Source organism: Triticum dicoccoides, chromosome 2A (assembly GCF_002162155.2).
Source record: "Triticum dicoccoides isolate Atlit2015 ecotype Zavitan chromosome 2A, WEW_v2.0, whole genome shotgun sequence".
NCBI classification, from domain to species: domain Eukaryota; kingdom Viridiplantae; phylum Streptophyta; class Magnoliopsida; order Poales; family Poaceae; genus Triticum; species Triticum dicoccoides.
This window is the reverse complement of record NC_041382.1, coordinates 4,308,409-4,327,836: the sequence shown is the minus strand read 5'-3', so window position 1 is coordinate 4,327,836 and position 19,428 is coordinate 4,308,409. Positions and strand designations below refer to the sequence as shown.

The 19,428-nt window shown below is 46.3% G+C and overlaps 1 pseudogene; it reads right to left on the bottom strand.

Moving 5' to 3' along the window:
• Positions 1-8,414: 8,414 nt before the first annotated feature.
• The window catches only part of LOC119352677, a 20,469-nt pseudogene continuing 9,455 nt past the window's right edge, over positions 8,415-19,428 (bottom strand).

Below are 19,428 nucleotides of genomic sequence, written 5' to 3'. Positions count from 1 at the left end.
TTCCTCTCCTCTCCCTTCCTTCCCCCTCTCCTAGTTGGACAAGGAAAAAGGAGGGAGTCCTACTCCCGGTAGGAGTAGGACTCCTCCCTGGCGCGCCTCCTCCTGGCCGGCCGCCCCTCCCCCTTGCTCCTTTATATACGGGGGCAGGGGGGCACCTCTAGACACACAAGTTGATCTTCGTGATCGTTCTCTTAGCCGTGTGCGGTGCCCCCTCCACCATACTCCTCGATAATATTGTAGCGGTGCTTAGGCGAAGCCCTGCGACGGTAGAACAACAAGATCGTCACCACGTCGTGGTGCTAACGGAACTCTTCCCCGACACTCTGCTGGATCGGAGTCCGGGGATCGTCATCGAGCTGAACGTGTGCTAGAACTCGGAGGTGCCGTAGTTTCGGTGCTTGATCGATCGGGTCGCGAAGATGTACGACTACATCAACCGCGTTGTCATAACGCTTCCGCTTTCGGTCTACGAGGGTACGTGGGCAACACTCTCCCCTCTCGTTGCTATGCATCACCATGATCTTGCATGTGCGTAGGAAATTTTTTGAAATTACTACGTTCCCCAACACTAGTATGCTTAGAGTGACCGGTTTCATTAGTCTCTTAATCGACAAGTTAACTGGACTATTTCATTTATTTAGTGACTGCAGACTGGGAAAATGCCATGTGTACCTTAATCCTTGTGGTTCTCATTTGTTCCCGGTTTGGTGAGCTTGCCCTGATGTCTGTGGCTGCGTGCAGGGACCAGGCCCATGGTGGTGAGGGACTACTACGACGTGCTCGGCGTGAAGAAGGACGCGGGCCAGGGTGAGATCAAGAAGGCGTATTACGCGGTATGGCTCGCTACAATTGGGTCTGGCACTTATATTGTAATCTTTGGCTTGTCTAAGACTGAACTTGAAGGCTGCTTGTGGGTAGTAATTTTACTTGGTAGATGCTCGAGGCCAAAAACACACACATTATGTACTAAATGTGGTGGCGTAAGTCAGGAGTCATACATTGTTAAAATGGAGGCTTGGGAAGAACTATTTTCTTTGTAGTAATAAGTCAGGAGTTGTTTGTTGCTTCAGTAGGGTGTCATACATTATAATCATCAGCTCATGTCATCTGGGATCAAACATAGCTTTGAATTTACAAGAGTAAAGATTTATGTGAGAAGTACAAACCATGTTCAATTTTAACTAGTACAAAAATTATGCCCCTTCTATAGTGATACATTCTGTACTACACTGTTGCTTCTTTTTGCTTGCTTGATTACCTCTCTAAGGCGGCTTCGTTTTGATCTTCTTCTTCATGTGCTACTTACAGCATCAAGGGGATCTTCGACCACTACCAGCAGGCCACCGGGACCAGCCTGTGGACCAAGCAGTATGAGGTTGGCTGCTGCTTCTCTATCTTGCCTCCATCCATCTTTTTCTTTAGCTGTATCACTTTCTCCTTTCTTTGATGTGGCTGATTTGCTTCGGTTTGATATCATCTAGATCTGACTAGTTTGTACTTAGTCACTAGTGATGCACTGCTCTTTTTCCTTGTGATGCTCGAGTACTGAAGAAACTTGGGTAATATGCACTGGTCTTTTGCTTATGCTCTTGTGAGTTTGGCAAGTGATTGTTTGGGGAGTAGATGTAGTGTGTGCTTATGCTCTTCTGATATTTGCAGGAGTAGTTCATTCTTGGGACATGTTTTAAATCAATAATTTTCTTCATTGTGTTAAATCAAGCCTTGCAGAGTACAATATACACACTAGACTGTTTCTGAACGTGTTAAATCAACAATGTGTATGTGTTATTGTATCCTAGTAATTCTGCTGTGTCACTGTATCCCAGTAAAGCAAGATGCTTGTTATACTCATGTTCCTGATGATATTGGTGTACACTCAATTTGGTTATTTCTTCTAGTTCTGCTACTAGTTGCTGTGTACTCCTAGTGTTGTAGTTCTTGTGTAGTAATACAGAAATATTAATGCTCAAATATGATGATCTGGCCTGCAGCGCACCTAGAGTTTTCATTTCTATGATCAATTTAGAGAGTTGCACATGTCAGTATATTGTATACTAAAAAAATCCTAGCTCGTGAGAACATTTTAGTCACTCCATGAACGCATACTGGTTAGTGTTAGTCATACTATTTATGTACATCTCATTTGCTGTCAATTCTTGCTTATAAGTTGTTGGATCCCTCATTGGCTACTGTTTGATGTTCTGTACACATTCTTATTCTTATATGTGCACATTCTTATTCTTATATGTTCATTATTGTTTTTTGCACAGCTGAAGTGTGAATCCAAGTTCGAAGCTCTGAAGCATATCAACAAAGACTAGCATATTATGTGTTGTAAATGTAGGTAGTAGTAGGCTTATCTGGGCTGTAGTATACTGTAACGTTTGTAATAGACTAATGTCGTGTTGTTTTGGACGAATTTCATTTGCTATTTGGATTGTTTGAAATAATGATTGTGTATGTGATTTGAATACCCGTCAAATGGAAACCTAACAAGTTATAATGGTTGTTTGACAGATTTTGAAATTTTTGATGTGTGGGATCAATTTTGTGATAAGCATGACAAGTGGGACCAATCTGATTGGTGGGACCAGTGGCAAAAAAAAAGGACGAAAATAAAAAATCAGTAGACTGTAAAAGGCTGCATCTTAGAAAAAAAGGCCGAATTAATGGCCCAAGCCCATGTAGCTAGCGAAAATTAACAAGAAAAAAATACATTAAAAAGGCCGAATTTTTGGGCTAGGCCCATGTAGAAAACCGAATTGGACTGGGTTGATTCTTGTGCCACATCAGATTGTCACGTCGGATGCCTACGTGGCCTGGGGAGGCTGCTAGTGACCAAAACAAAACAGTAGGCATATTTTGGTCGTAAACGTCCATGACCTTCTCACAGAGAAGGTCGTTAATTTCAGTTTACGACCGCCAGCTTTTGACCTTCTGTTTTTGGTCAAAAAAAGGTCGCAAATGAAAAACAATGACCTTTCAGTGACCAATAGTCAAGGTCACAAGTTGACATATTTTTTGTAGTGGTAGAGGACACACCACTATCTCGAGGTTGATCATTTCTACTCAGTACTTCACCCGAAAGCAATAAAACACAAGCAAGATATATGGTTTTATCTCTAAGGAGATCCTGAACCTAGGTAAGAACCCGTGCCCCTGTTACCATCCTGTCAATACCTTTAGTTCGGGACCCCCTACCCGAGATCTACCTGATTTAGTTCCATTAGCATTGTCTCTCGTCGTCATTACATGGGTTGGGCTTCCCTGGATAAACACTTCCGGCCTTAGTGACGCACCTGAGGACCCAACAATTCCATTTTGTATGGGTTGCGGGTCGCCCATCCATTCCGAGGTGCATGGCACATGGCTGGCTAAAGATTACATCCAGATGATAACTGCCATTGTTCCTTGCCCCATGACACCTCTTTCGTCTGTTCTTGCCCTGACCATCAGATCCGGCCTAGGTCTTATGAGGCCCGTCTTCATCGACGACTTTGTCGTGACACTTGGTTGTATGGCTACGCTTGTGAGTGTTTGCTTCCTTCAGGCACCTAGGGCTAGCTGGAGGCGTCGCGTTGGGTCATCATGTTGCCGAGTCAGAGTTCCTCCATGGTGAAATAGATGGCCATTAAGTCGTTTAGTTGAGCCATGGTCCTCGGCGGATGTCAGAGGAGGTCCCAGGCAAGCCAGTCATCCTTGATGTTCAATTGGAATGCTGCCAAGGTTTATGTGTCACTGTAGTTGGTGATTTCGCTACTCTTTCCAGGAACCGGGTCCAAAATTGGTGTATCAACTTGTCGGCCAGATGTCTAATGAGGAATACTTCCCATGCATCCGGCATCCCGACGGTGTTGGAACAGGGCATGCATTGGGAGTTGTGCTCCCGAGCCTGCTCGGATCCGAGCAAGTTATTATTTTCATGTGTAGGGGGCGTGCCATGCGTGGGCGATACTCTGGACCCTCCTCCCTAGAGCCTCGGTCCGAGTCTTGCCACCGAGCATCTGTTATCCTCATATTCCGTTTTCTTGGATTCGTCGGTGTCGCCATCGTTGATTAATTCCTCGTTAGTGAAGAGATGTGGGTGCGTCAAAAAAACTAACCTCTCCCGATGATTCCCAGATCTGATTGTACGTCGAGACCTAGTCATCCGAGATTGTGAGTATCTGAATCTGATCTAGCAACTTGTTCAAAAAGAGTTTCTCACATTCTTCTGGGGCCCGATCTACATCGAGACCAGTGGAAGGTTCTGCAAGTTCCGATCTGACATGGACTTCAGTTATTTCTCTTCTACCTTTGCCTAATTTGACATATGGGCCCTGAGAAGCGTCATTGGGTCCTGACTCAAGGTCGGGTTCGATGAGGGATTCTCAGAGTCATCTTCAACAAGATTTAACATAGGGCTCAGGGCAAGTGTCACGTGCTGATCTTCAATCTGGTTTGACGCAAAGCTTGTGAAGGCCAGATCCCCGCTGTAGTCCATGGTGTAGTACATGCTACCGGATCTACCGACCCAGCCAGGAGTGAAGGTCTCCACCTAGCCTAGGTGGCCAGTCAATTCAACGTAGAGGGCAATGTTGCCAAAGAGAAAGATCTGTCCTGGCATGAAAGTAGCGCAGGTAACGATCTGCTCAATGATCATGATCCCCATCGTATCATCGTGACTGCTTAGCGGGACCTGCATGGGCCACCAATGACAGAGCTAAATTCAGTAGATCTCGGGTAGGTGGTCCTGAACTAAGCGTCTAGATATGACGGTAACAAGGACACGAGGTTTACCTAGGTTTGGGCTTTCCAAAGAGATAATACCCTATATCATGCTTGTTTTTATTGCTTTGGATTGGAGTACAAAGTACAGATGATCTACCCTAAGATTATTATGTGTCCTTCTACAAGCCCTACCCCTCAGTTTATATAGACACTAGGGGGTCTAGGGTTAAAACATCCTAGACAGCTACGTACAAGGAACAACCTCTACGATGAATATGGTATCTTGAAGTACACAACAAGTCTTCGGGAGCCTTCCATTTATATGTCATGGGCCTATCAACGTCGCCCACTCCGGAGCTGACAAGGGGGTCCTCGGCCCGATACACCAGGCCGGGAGGCGACGTGGTGTGAGACCCCCAATCCGAGACATCATCACCATGCGGGAAAGAAATTTTTGCCAGGAGAGAGGACTTTGGTGGTAAATAAATTCACTGGCTAATAATTTTTGAGGGAAATGAAAGCCCTTTACCGCTAAAGACAATTTCTCAAGTAACAAAATTCAAATATTGGAATGATACATAAATCATGGTAACAACAAAAGCTAATACAACAAATTTTTGATCATTGAAATAAGGCCAACCTTTTTGCAACGAAGAAGGTATTTATTGCAATAGTTGAAAATGTTGCATTATGACATACTTATCACCATGAAATAAAAAATCTGGTGATAGAATGAGTTTTTGTATCTTGTTGCAATAGATAGTTTTGCTTGCAGTGTTGTGATTGGTTCTGTTGAGGTGATCGTGATGATCTAGCTAGTGGTGGCTGTTGTTAAATGAGTTGTCTTAATCAGGATATCTGGTCCTTACTTATTGTATGATTTGGTTGTTGATCTGATCATGTACAACTGTTTGATCACTTAGTGTGACCATATCTTCTACTCTTCACTTAACCTTTTATTATTTCTTTTGTCCTCTATTGATTTTCATTCTTAAGATAAATCCATTCTTTTGGATATCTAGACTAGTTCCAAATTCTTATAAGTTATAGATCCAAAAGTAAAATGCATCTCCTCCTAAGGTGCATACATTTTAACGGTAACAACACGCCTTGTTCTCCTCTTTTACTTTGTTTTTGCAGGGTTGATACAAATGGAAAGCTTAAAAGAAGATGAAGGTGAAAAATAGTTGAATATTAGCTTAGGTCTACCTAGGTTTTGTCTAGGTTTATCTCTTTCCTTTATTTCTCTCCTTTGTAATATTCTTTTGTAACCGAACTTGTTTCATATGTCAATATTAATACAGTTCATCGGTATTCTTTTGTATAGATTTTCTATTATAACTTGTATTAATAATCTTGCTAATAAATATTCTTCATTTATTCAATTAATTTGTTTGCACTCGACAAAGTGCTCTTTGCCGAGTTTGCCTGGTGTTGCATTCGGCAAACATATGCTTCATGTGGTGCACTAACAGTGGCGATGAGTTTGCCCAATGTTGCACTCGACAAACCTTTGCCTAGTGCCAGGAAATAGAACTCGGAAAACCATTGCCTAGTGCCTAAAAAAGCTCAGCAAAAACCTATATGCCATGTGGCCCGCTAGCAATGGCCATCAGTTTACCCAGTGTTGCACTCGGCAACGTTTTTACCTAGCGTAGGAAAAAACAATAGGCAAACCTGCATGCATATGGCGCGCTGAGAATGCTGAGGTGTTTTCCTAGTGTTGCACTCGGCAAACCTAGGAAAAAACCATAGGCAAACCTGGATGCCACATCGAATGGCCATTAACGTGTTGTTCCATCTGCGCACAAATAAGGTTCACTATATGATTTCGTTTTTTAAACTTTCAAAAGGGGTCCTGCAAAGACTGAACTATTTTAGGTCCAGGTTCTTTTGGCAAGGAGGCAGTGAAAAAGATATAGGTTGACCACATGGAGTGTGGTTTGTTGGTCAAAACACCAAGGTGGCCTTGGAATTCATGACCTGCAGAAGAATGAGGCCCTATTTAGTAAATGGTTATTCAAACTTCTTACTGAGGATGGTGTTTGGAAAACCATGCTGCGCAACAAGTGTATACGCCAAAAGGCGTTGTCTCTAGCATATTGGAAACCGGGAGACTCGCACTTTTGGGATGGCCTAATGGCGGCAAAGAAACATCGCTTTCGCTTTGAGTCTTTTGCAATAAAGGACGGGTCAGAGATTCGATTATGAGAAGACATATGTCTCTAAGAACAATATCTAGCCTTGTACAACACTGTTCGTGATAAGAATGATACTATTGCACGTGCTCAGCTCATGCCTGCCGAATATTTCATTCAGGCGGGATTTTTGTTTGGCACCCAACTTATGTCACGGCATAATTTTTATCCTGCCTAGATTCAATTAAGCTAACACAAAGTCGGGATGTGTTAATCTAGAATCTTACTATATCAGGGTCTTTCACAATAGACTTTATTTATTGTGTGCTCATGCATTTTGAGGTACCAGTGAGTAATAACAAAATAAATTGGAAGCTGAAGATTCCACTTGAAATTAAAATATTCATGTGGTATCTTCGTAGGGGAGTTGTGCTAACCAAAGACAGCCTCGCACAGTGCAACTAGCCAAGAAGTAAGAAATTTTTTTGTATTCATGACGAGACAATCAAACAACTCTTTTTCCAGTGTAAGTTTGCACGTTCGACGTGGTCAATCATCCAATTAGCGTCGAATTTGTATCCGCCCACTAGTGTTGCCAATATTGCTGGACATTGGCTGGACGGTATTTTAAATAGGTTCAAAATGCTAGTAAGGGTGGCAGTGTATATCTTACTATGCTTGCTTTGGCTATGTAGAAATGATTTGATTTTTAATGGGAAAAATGCTTCTGCTTTGTGGGTTATTTTCCGTTGTATGCACTTGCTTCATACGTGATCTACGCTAGAACAAGCGGAGTACCAACCATTGTTCAAGGTGGTGTGTACGCGGTTGGAGCACGTGGCTATCGAGGTTTTTACCCAACATGGGGGGCAACATAATCTCCAGATCGGTCCACCATCCATTTCGACGTAGGCATATTGTCGGTCTATAGGACACTGTTGTTGCTGATTGTCAGTTTTTCCTTTACTTTCTTTTGTCAGATTGTTGGTGTTTAGGTGTGTGCATCCTAGTTATGGAGAGGTCAAGTGATATTTTTAATGCTATCTATGTGCTTGATGCTACATTTGAAGTTAATAAAAGCGCCTTTTATCGAAAAATCAGCGCAATTATTTGATGAGTACCCCGTATTTCACACTCATCACAGGGTTTTTCACGTGTTTGCCGAGCACCCATGGAAAAGGCATTGACAAAGTTAACTTTGTCGGCAGGGTTTCATCCGAGTCGTGTTTGCCTAGTGTTGAACTCGGCATACACTTTGCCTAGTGTTTTCTTTTTGGCTATTGCCGAGTTCCGAGTGCCATGGGCACTACACAAAGTTCCATAATCCATTGGTGAATACATATAACTTATTGTATATAGTTTTTAAATATTTATTGAATACAATCATGCATAGTTGTACGTTAAAGTGGACCTTTTCGCATTCATGGTTGCAGATTGAAGTGGGTCTTTTTCTCATGCATGGTGACATACTGAGTGGCATTATTGCATACTAAGATAAATAGTTTAGTGGAGATCTCCGACATATGATGTGTTCAATTAAGACGTAAATGTCGCATCACACAATAATAAGAACAAATCAAAGCGTTTTATAATGTTAGTATGCGCGCATTGCTAGTTTCATGTGTACTAGCATTTACATTTTTTTTGCTTATTACATAGGAAACTACACTTTTGAAGCAAGTACGTAGGTAGAAGAAAAGAAACTACATGACAGAAATCCATTATTTATAGCCATCGGCACTATTGTGCACGAAGTGTCAGACTAGCATGTAGATAATCTACATGATCTTCACATGCTTTAATCACAGATAGATCATCATTGGCACGACGTGCCGTTGGTCTACATGATGGATTCAGCTCCAGGCACTGAACTGCAACACTGAGAATGCAATATACTTCTATAGCAGCTTTTGCGTCTGGGAGTGCGAGCCTAGAGTCTAGCAGATCTTGTAGGCACACAACAGTATTCTTGGTGGCCATCGACAGAGATGATAGCAAATCACCTGGATGATATCCCATAAATAGCTCAAGGACAAGCACTCCGAAGCTGTATATATCGCATTTCTCTGTCACATTCACTGTATATGCCAACTCTGCAATTAATAATAGTTATTTAGAAAATTTGTTACAACTAAATATCTCAAAGGTCATCATTATGATAAGAATATATATCATTTTTACATGTACGTATATATATAGTAACAAACTACAAAACTAACTGTTGAGGTTTAGTTTTTGTTTACCTGGGGCAAGATAGCCTTTTGTCCCTGCAAGCCTTGTGATATTCTGGCCATCAGCATTGAGAATTTCAGCCGTACCAAAGTCAGAGATGCAAGCTCTAAATTCCCGATCAAGCAAAATGTTCTTGCTTGTTATATCTCTGTGGAGTATTGGTGATGAACAGTCATGATGTAGGTATGCTAGAGCATGAACCACGTCCAGCACAATATTTATCCGTTGTCTCCATCCCAATTCAATTGCCCTTCCATCCACCCTAAGTATTCCTGCCAAGTCCCCTCTCTCCATATATTCATATATAAGAAACCTGCCTTGGCTAGATGAACAATACCCAACTAGGTTTACAATGTTTCGATGCCGAATATGAACCAATGCCTCGATTTCACGATTGAAAACTAACTCGTTCATGCAATACTCATCTTCCATCATGTGTATCCTCTTCACTGCAAAAATTTCACATGTTGCAAGTCTAGCTTTGTAGACAGATCCATATCCCCCAGTTCCTATGCAATGTACCTAGCTAAAGTTGTTGGTTACTTCGGTGATTTCCTTGAACATGTTTGCCCCATCAAAACTCCAAATAGAGAAGACTTTTGCCTGTGTTACTTTGCCGGTGTTAATTCCCTTGGATTTCTTCCTTTCATGTCGGAACATCAGCATCAATGCAATGAGTACAAGAGATATAAGAACAGGAACCACGACCAGTACAAGTGTTTTGTATCCTTTCCTTTTCCCTCTGCTCCGAGTTGCACTACTACAAGAAGGTAATCCTTTCACTTGACCACATAGCATTTTATTATGCATGAACCACATGACTGGAGCTCCTTTGAAGAGCTTACTCTCTGGGACTGGTCCCTCCAATTCATTGTAAGATAGATCAATGGATGTCAAGCTTTCCATACTCCGTAATGATGACGGAATGGAGCCATTAAGTTCATTGTATGAAAGATTCAAAGTATCTAGCATGATCAACCCACTAAGTTGACTAGGTAATGGCCCATTGAAGGAATTGTCACTTAAATCTAATAGGACGGCTAAGTTATGCAACACCCCTAGCTCGGTCGGTATGCTTCCTCTGAAGTTATTATGACTCAAATTCAAAAGACGAAGCTTGAAACAATTGTTGATTGAACCTTGTATCGTACCACTTAGGCTATTTGATGACAAATCCAAGCACTCTAGATTGTACAATGCTCCAATTTCTTGTGGAATGCTTCCATGGAGCAAATTGTCAGCGAGGCTCAATTTGAACATTTTTTTTAGATTGCCCAGTGAACTTGGAATCTCTCCTTTAAGCTTGTTTGCTGAAAGATCAAGTATCCTTAACTCAGATAGTTCCCCCATAATTGCAGGTATTTTGCCCGTAAGGTTGTTGTTTGAGATGCGTAGCATCGTAAGATTATGGCATTCCCTCCATCGAAAAGACAATTGGCCAGATAGTCTATTCGAGCTCATATCCATATACACAAGATTTGGGTAAAGTCCTAAATCAGTTATAGCTCCTTCTATTTTGTTATTTTCAAGACGAACTCTGACTAGGCTTCTACACTGTACCAAACTTGACGGAAACTGTCCATTTAGGTTATTATTAGATGCAGTTAAAAGCTTCAGTCGGCCTCTGGTGCCCAATTGAGGTGGCAAGGGACCAGACAGTTTGTTACTGTGTAGCTGCAAATGTTCTAGATTCACTAGGGAGCCTAGTCCTCGAGGAATATATCCCGTGAATTGATTGCTATATAGGTGCAACATGGTGAGCTTAGTCAAATTTCGAAAGACATCAGGGATGGATCCCATGAGTTTGTTGTTATCAAGACACAACTCTTTTAGATTCACCAAGTAACCTAGTTCTCGAGGAATACACCCAGAAAGCTGGTTATCCCATATATTCAAGGCAATGAGGTTAATCAAACCCCCAAAGGTATCTGGGATGGAACCCATGAGTTTGTTTTTGCTAAGAGCCAGCTCTTGTAAATTGACAATGTAACCTAGTTCTTGGGGAATGTATCCGGAGAATTGATTACCGTCAAGGTATAGGATAGTGAGTTTAGTAAAATTCCTAAAATTTCTTGGAATGGGGCCTCTGAGGTTGTTGCTAGAAAGACCTAACCTGACCAGCTTATTTAGGTAGCCTAGTTCAGTGGGGATGGGACCAAACAAGTAATTGAATGACATGTTCAGGGACACAAGACCCTCTAGGTGTTTTATTTGTCTAGGTATTGCACCAGAGAGTTCATTGTTCTGGAGCATTAGGTGTCGAAGGTTCGGCAAGGATGATGCTAAAGCATGTGGTAAGGAACCCCTTATCTGATTGTTGGAGAGTTGGATAACCGCCAGAGTACGCAACGCCGTGAAGTTGAGGGTCTCCAACTTCCCTCTCAGCCGCAACCCCGATAGAGAGATCTCGGTGATCACCTCTTGTTGCGCTGCTTGGTGCTTGCTGCACTTGATCCCGTACCAGCTGCACGGCCGTGCAGTGTTATTTCCCCTTGCCCAGGATTGCAGCTGGGGTGGGTGGCTTTTCAGCGTGGCTTTCCAGGCGAGGAGGGCTCCTGCTTGTTCTTCCAAGGACGGCACAAGAGCCATGGCCGGTGGAAGCCAGGCTAGCAGGAGAGTGAGTGAGATGAGCTTGAGGATAGGGGAGGTTCCCATGACTAGCAGCATAGCAGGACTGCAGGAGTGGGTTCGTGGTTTATGGTTATGAAACTTTATGGAGTCATATTATATAGACGTACCACAACCTATAGCGCTTGTATGGACCGGTTGCCACAGACAGGTCCGCGCGCAACCACCGGAGACTTGGTGTCGTAGCAAGAAGAAGACGATATTCATCGGACGCCGCGTGAAATGCTATATATTCAGCATCAGCTAATTAATGTATGCCGTGAGGAGCAAACTGTGTCAATGGGAACATCAGGAGTTCAGGACCAACTTTCTTCTGGAATTAATACAGGAGTTGATTTTTGGAACTGATTGATACAGGTTGTCCGGGGTAAGGAAAATATAGGCCTCTCTCTGTCCAAGTTCGCGGACTGAGTACACTGAATCATAGGCCTGTCTCCGTCTGATTCCTGTTGAAAACTACACTGCCGTGCCGGACTTGGTCTGCATGGTTGGACTCGTATGTGCTTACGGTAGTTTTAAGAAATCCATATAATAAGTGCCACATATGTGGTACGAAGTAAAACCGCCTTGACATTTTACTACTAAAATTGTCATCTGAAAAAAAAATGAAACCCACAAAAAACTCTAACTTGCCATTCAAACAAAGAGTTGTCATATTTCACAACTAAAGTTGTCATCAAAAAACATCGAGGTGGAATTGCTTCGTACCACATGTGTGACACTTATCTGGACGTGGGACAAATTCTATGCTCTATGCTAGCTGGACAAATTTTGTTTTATTCGTACAAACAAAAGAACAAAAAAATAGAGTAAAAACATTGATCCTCCCGAGCAGCTACTGACCCAACAAAGATGATGAAGCGCGCACAATCCAGACTTGAACTACCTTACTGAGAATCTTGCACAAAAACCAGGCAAGAAGCGAGTCGGCAAGAGCCGTCAGTGGAGCCAAAAACATCCGTCTACATGGTGCAGGTCACAGGACGAGAGGAGACGGTACCGCCAAAACTTCACAATGGAGACACTCTGGCGACCCCCCACCTTCGGTGCAAGCGTATGATAGTGGTCAATCCGAGCATGGCCAACGGCCCTCAGACACTAGACAGCGAGTCATCACTGCATCACCAACTTTGTCGGGCAACCATGGCCTGGCCGTTCGCCACCGTCAACCAGCTTCATCGGCATTGTCATCATGCACCATCAGCAAAGCCGTACCACAATGGAGTATCGCCAATACCCGCCGTACGCAGTGTCTTTATGCCTAGCCACCCAAAATTAGAGCACCAGAGAGACAAAGAATTATCGGTTGTAGTGCAACACTCCCCCTCCCCCACCACCACCACCACCATCAACCATGGGTCCATCTTCAAAATGATGCTCTCAAGAGGGTATACGACACCAAGTGGCATCATCAATCGACTAGTGAGACCTAGATCTGAGGTTTCCCCTACAACTTTGACTGGTAGGAAAGAGAACAACCTCCGTAACACCTTCAGGAAGTTTACAACACCAACAGTGGATCATGGGTCCATCTTCAAAATTCAGTACTGTACTTAGATTTCAGTGAATCATGCATACGATAATTGTTTTTCTGTGTCAGCGCTCCCACACCAGAGCCACGCCCTCGCGCTGACGAACCGGGCCCAGCCGGCAGCGACTCGCTGCGCTCGTCCACTGCCCAGAGGCCGACCCGCACCAAGAAGCCCAACGAGCGCTACACTGGGCCTGAGTGGACCCAGTAGGCCCAACTGCGTCGATACTTAAGCAACGGTCACGAGAGGATCGGCATCCGGTGGATCAGGAACCTGGCGGCGGCACGAACCCTAGTCCCTAGCTGTTCTTCCCCTTCTTCCCCCAATTCGTGTATCTGAGCTTGTAACCGATCCAAAGACAGTCTACTACCAATAGATCCTTCCACCGCTATCCATACCCTTACATCTGGTATCAGAGACCACTCCCACCTCCTTCCCCGCGCCGATCTAGCTCAATTTGTAGAAACCCGATCCCTCCGCCAAGCGCGAATCCGCCTCATCGCCATGGATCCAGCCGTCCAGTCCTTCCTGGAGCGTCTGGAGACCACTCTCAAGGAGCACACCGCCGCGATCCACGCCTCCAACTCCAAGATCGACGATCTCGTGGCTTGGCGCCCCGATCTCGAGCGGCGCGTCGCCGATCTGTCCGACGCGGTGACGGCACTCCAGCGTGCCCCGCTGCCACCGCCGCCGCCTGAAAAGACACCCCACCAGGCGCCTTCGTCGAGTCACCCACCGCCTGCGACAACCGGCACCCACATCGGGGCCGCGTCTGGCGCGGCAGCAAATCAACAAGGGCCTGAAGGCCACGGCGTCTACAACATCCCACGGGGGCCATCGACGGTGTCCTTCCTGACACCGCCACCGCCCCCGGCAAACGGTCAGTACGACGGCCCCCCTTCACCTCCTGCTCTTTCCCCGTTTGCGCACGCGAGCCAACTGCTCAGCGGCCTCGGCCAAGCGCACCCCTCCATCCAGTTCCCACAGTTCACGGGTGACAACCCGAAACTGTGGAAAACACTTTGCGAGCAGTACTTCAGCATGTTTGCTATTCTGCCTTCGTTTTGGGTGCCCATGGCCGCGCTGAATTTCTCTGGTTCTGCGTCCATCTGGTTGCAATCCATTCAGAAGTGGCTTAGTGATTTTGACTGGGAGTCGTTTACTGCTCTGTTATGCACCCCTTTTGGCCGCGATCGGCACCAAACGCTGATCCGTCAGTTTTATACTGTTCGGCAAACAACTACAGTAGTAGATTACATTGAGCAATTTGAATCCATTATCAATCATCTCAGTTCGTATTCTGACACCATTCATCCTTTTTACTTTCTCACTCGTTTTGTGGAGGGCCTCCGGAAGGATATTCGAGCAGTGGTGTTGGTCCAAAGGCCACCGGACCTGGACACTGCTTGTGCTCTGGCACTGCTTCAAGAGGAGGTGGCTGACGGCGCAACATCAACCAGCAGGCGCCCACAGGAAACGCCAGCCCGAGCGGGCCTGGCGCTTCCCCTGCCTCCACCACCCGCCCGACCGGAGCCAGCCACAGTGCCCACGACTGCTGCGGATCGTCGCGGCACTGACGCTGCGCGAGCTGACACATCCAAAGTCAAAGCTCTTCGGGATTATCGCCGCGCTCGGGGATTATGCTTCAAGTGCAGCGAGCGCTGGGGACCCGAGCACGTCTGCCCAAGCACCATCCAGCTGCATGTTGTCGAAGAGATGCTCGCTCTTTTGGGGGCTGATTCCATCAGTGACAGCGAGGGGGACATCCAGCAAGTCCATGCCATCTCGCGGCCAGCTCTTGATGGTGGCGTCTCACCCAAAGCTTTCCAGCTACTAGCCACCATGCAGAATAGAGAGGTGTTGATCTTAGTGGACAGTGGCAGCTCGACTTCTTTCATCAACAAGAAACTAGCTGATCAACTTACAGGTGCAGTTCCTCTGCCTCGGCCCTCACGGGTTAAGGTAGCTGACGGGGGCGAACTTCTCTGTACAGAGTCCATACCATGCTGTCAGTGGTCGTTGCAAGGACTTGATTTTGTCACTGATATGAAGATCCTGCCGCTGGGTGTATACGATGCTATCCTTGGCATGGATTGGTTGGAGCAGCACAGTCCGATGACCGTTGACTGGAAGCACAAACATCTCCAAATTCCTACACCAAGAGGCCCAGCTCACTTGTTTGGCCATGAATCAAATTCCACCACCTGCCATGTGATCAACAGTGCACAGTTGCAGCAATTACACCGGCAGGGATCGCTCATGCACATCTGTTTGTTGTATCCTATCAACAAGGAGCAGGAGCTCAAGAAAACAGAACCACCGGAGCTGAAGCAACTGTTGGCTGAATTTGAGGATGTCTTTGGCGAGCCACACGGACTTCCACCTTGACGTGCCTGCGACCACACAATACCATTGATGCCAGGGGCACAACCGGTCAATATCAGAGCCTACCGCCACAAGCCTGAACTGAAGTCGGAGATTGAGCGACAAGTGCAAGAATTGCTATAGTCCGGAGTGATCCAGCGCAGCCAGAGCAGTTTTTCTTCACCAGTCATCCTCGTCAAGAAGAAGGACGGCACGTGGAGAATGTGCATCGACTATCGCCATCTTAATGCGATGACTCGCGTCAGTAAATTCCCGGTGCCTGTCATTGAGGAGTTGCTCGATGAGTTACACGGCGCGCCTTGGTTCTCCAAATTGGACCTCCGCGCAGGCTACCATCAAATCAGACTGGCTGAAGGTGAAGAATTCAAAACAGCCTTTCAAACTCACTCGGGCCACTACGAATTTAAGGTTTTGTCCTATGGCTTAGCGGGAGGACCGGGTACCTTTAACGGGGCAATGACAAATACGATGCATCCCCTCCTGAGGTTCTGTGTACTGGTGTTCTTCGACGACATCTTAGTGTTCAGTAAAACCTGGGAAGAACACTTGGACCACGTGCGCCAGGTCCTCACCTTGCTGCGTCGCGACCAATGGAAAGTCAAGAAGTCTAAGTGTGAATTTGGACAACAACAGCTGTCTTATCTAGGGCACGTCATCAGCTCTCAGGGAGTAGCTATGGATCCGAGCAAGATCCAAGCAGTTGAATCATGGCAAACACCTAGTGATGCAAAAGAAGTGCGCAGGTTTCTGGGATTGGCTGGGTATTACCACCGATTCGTGCGAGGATTTGGCATCATTGCCAGACCCCTTTTCAACCTGCTCAAGAAGGGTGTGTCGTTCGTATGGACAGACAATACCAACCAAGCCTTCCTGCTCCTGAAACAACAACTAGCTTCTACACCAGTGTTGGCACTTCCGGATTTCAGTAAACAGTTTACTGTCGAAACAGATACATGTGATCGAGGCATTGGAGCAGTCCTACAACAAGAAGGGCATCCTATTGCTTTCATGAGCAAAGGCCTAAGCCCGCGTTACCAAGGGCTGTCCACGTACGAAAAAGAGTACCTTGCCATTGTGGTGGCTGTTGACCAATGGTGCCCTTATTTGCAGCACAACGAGTTCATCATCTATACGGATCAGAAAGCCTCATCCACCTGGAAGAGCAACGGCTGACTACCCCGTGGCAGCAACGAGCTTTCACAAAGCTACTCGGGCTCCGCTACGTCATCCGTTACAAGAAGGGATCTGAAAACACAGCTGCGGATGCCCTTTCCCGTGCGCATACACCTGATCTGCTGTTTGACATCACCACCTGCCGTCCCAGTTGGCTCGAGGACGTGGCTGCCAGTTATCATAGCAACCCTCAAGCCCAGAAACTTCTGGAGCAATTGGCTATCAAGGAAGATCTGAAACAGCATTTCACTCTGGAGAAAGGGATTTTGCGATTCCGCGGGAGAATTTGGCTCGGGGGCACTACAGCTATGCAGCAGAAGATTATCTCTGCTTTTGATGACAGCCCCATGGGCGGGCACAGTGGGTTTCCAGCCACTTTTCGGCGGATACGGCGTCTTTTTGCTTGGCCCAAGATGAAGGCGCACATTCTGCAGTACGTGCGCTGCTGCTCGGTCTGCCAACAAGCTAAACCTGACAGGTCAGCATCCTCGGGCTTGTTGGAGCCCCTCCCAATTCCTCATCAGGCCTGGGACATGATCACCATGGACTTTATCGATGGCCTGCCACAGTCAGGGAAAGTCAATTGCATCTGGGTGATCATGGATAAGCGCACAAAATTTGCCCACTTCCTGCCTTTGGCTCATCCGTACACAGCCTCCAAGGTGGCACTTCTCTACATGACAAGCATCTACAAGATTCATGGCTTCCCGCGCTCTATTGTCTCAGATCGCGACCCGGTGTTCACCAGCCACTTTTGGCGCGAGCTATTCAAGTATGCGGGCAGAGAACTGCGCATGAGCTCCGCTAACCACCCTCAGACGGAGGGTCAAACGGAACGGGTGAACCAATGCCTGGAAACGTATCTGCGCTGCTTCATCCATGCATGTCCGAGCCGCTGGAGTCATTGGCTTCCACTAGCGCAGTTCTGGTACAACTCCTCGTACCACTCCAGCATTGGGATGTCGCCATTCAAGGCTATGTTTGGTCATGAACCACGAACTTGGGGCATCTCACCCACTGACGAGTGCCCAGTGCCAGCTCTTCAGTCCTGGCTGGAGGAAAGAGCGGTGATTCAGGACCTCCTCCAGCAGCATTTGCATCGAGCACAGCAGCATATGAAGTCACAGGCGGACAAACACCGATCCCCCAGGACCTTCTCTGTGGGAGACCAAGTCTACCTCAAATTACAGCCATATATTCAAACATCGGTGGACAGAAGAGCAAACCATAAACTGTCCTTCAAATATTATGGGCCATTCCAGGTGATCGCCAAGGTCAATGAAGCAGCTTACAAACTGGAACTCCCATCAGGCTCTCAAGTGTACCCAGTCTTCCACGTGTCTCAACTGCGACACTGCCTTCGCCCGGGTACGGACTCTTCAACTGTACTTCCACAGCTTACTGACATCCCTGCCGTTCCTATGGCAGTCCTACAGCACCGTTGGCGCAAGAAAAATGGCTCAATGATCGAGCAAGTCCTGATTCGTTGGTCGAATCAAGCTGTTCTCGGCGACACCTGGGAAGACAAGCTCGCATTGCAGGCTCGGTTCCCTGGAGCAGAGGCTTGGGGGCAAGCCTCATCCCAAGGAGGAGGGGATGTCAGCGCTCCCACACCAGAGCCACGCCCTGGCGCTGACGAACCGGGCCCAGCCGGCAGCGACTCGCTGCGCTCGTCCACTGCCCAGAGGCCGACCCGCACCAAGAAGCCCAACGAGCGCTACACTGGGCCTGAGTGGACCCAGTAGGCCCAACTGCGTCGATACTTAAGCAACGGTCACGAGAGGATCGGCATCCGGTGGATCAGGAACCTGGCGGCGGCACGAACCCTAGTCCCTAGCTGTTCTTCCCCTTCTTCCCCCAATTCGTGTATCTGAGCTTGTAACCGAATCCAAAGACAGTCTACTACCAATAGATCCTTCCACCGCTATCCATACCCTTACATTCTAGAATTTGTTCTGGCGTGAATGCAAGCATCCCAGCAGGCCAGCACCAACAGATCTTGTTGTGACTCTGCCTCCTATTGCAAGTATTTAGCTAAGCTAGTACTCGTTGCTGTGTTAGTTATGGTATAAAACTACTCTGTATTAGTCAGTTCTGAACTTCTGATAGCAACTTCAACAAGAGGTTCCCTGGGATCAAGCTTAAGGTTGTGTTTTTTTGGGTTCGCAAGTCATCGCAGGGTCACTTTCATGCTTAGAAATGTTTGCCAGGCAGGAAAGTGATATGCATTCTCCAGTGGCGGGCTGAGTAGCAAATGCAAAAAAGGAAGGGCCTCATTCCGCCATGGGATTGAAAGTTCAAAGCAGTAAGGCTTGGTTCCACACCAGCTTTGCGTTTTCCTATGCTCCTTTTAGACTAGCAGAAGTCACTTGAGGGCCATCTCCAAATTTCTTCCAAGCCAGAAAAGATGAGATGCAAACTTGTGCACGTCTCTTTTTCTTTATCCAGTCTCACATTCAACTCTTTGATCAAAGGAATTAGTGGCATGGCTTCAGCGAGAAGTAGTCTACAGAGACTCAAAATGTCATCAGGTGAGTTCTCTGAAAAGTTTCAGATATATATTGTTTTACCCAGCCTTTAATTGCTGATTGACCAATTTGTGTCACATTGCACCAAGTTCAGGGGCCGCG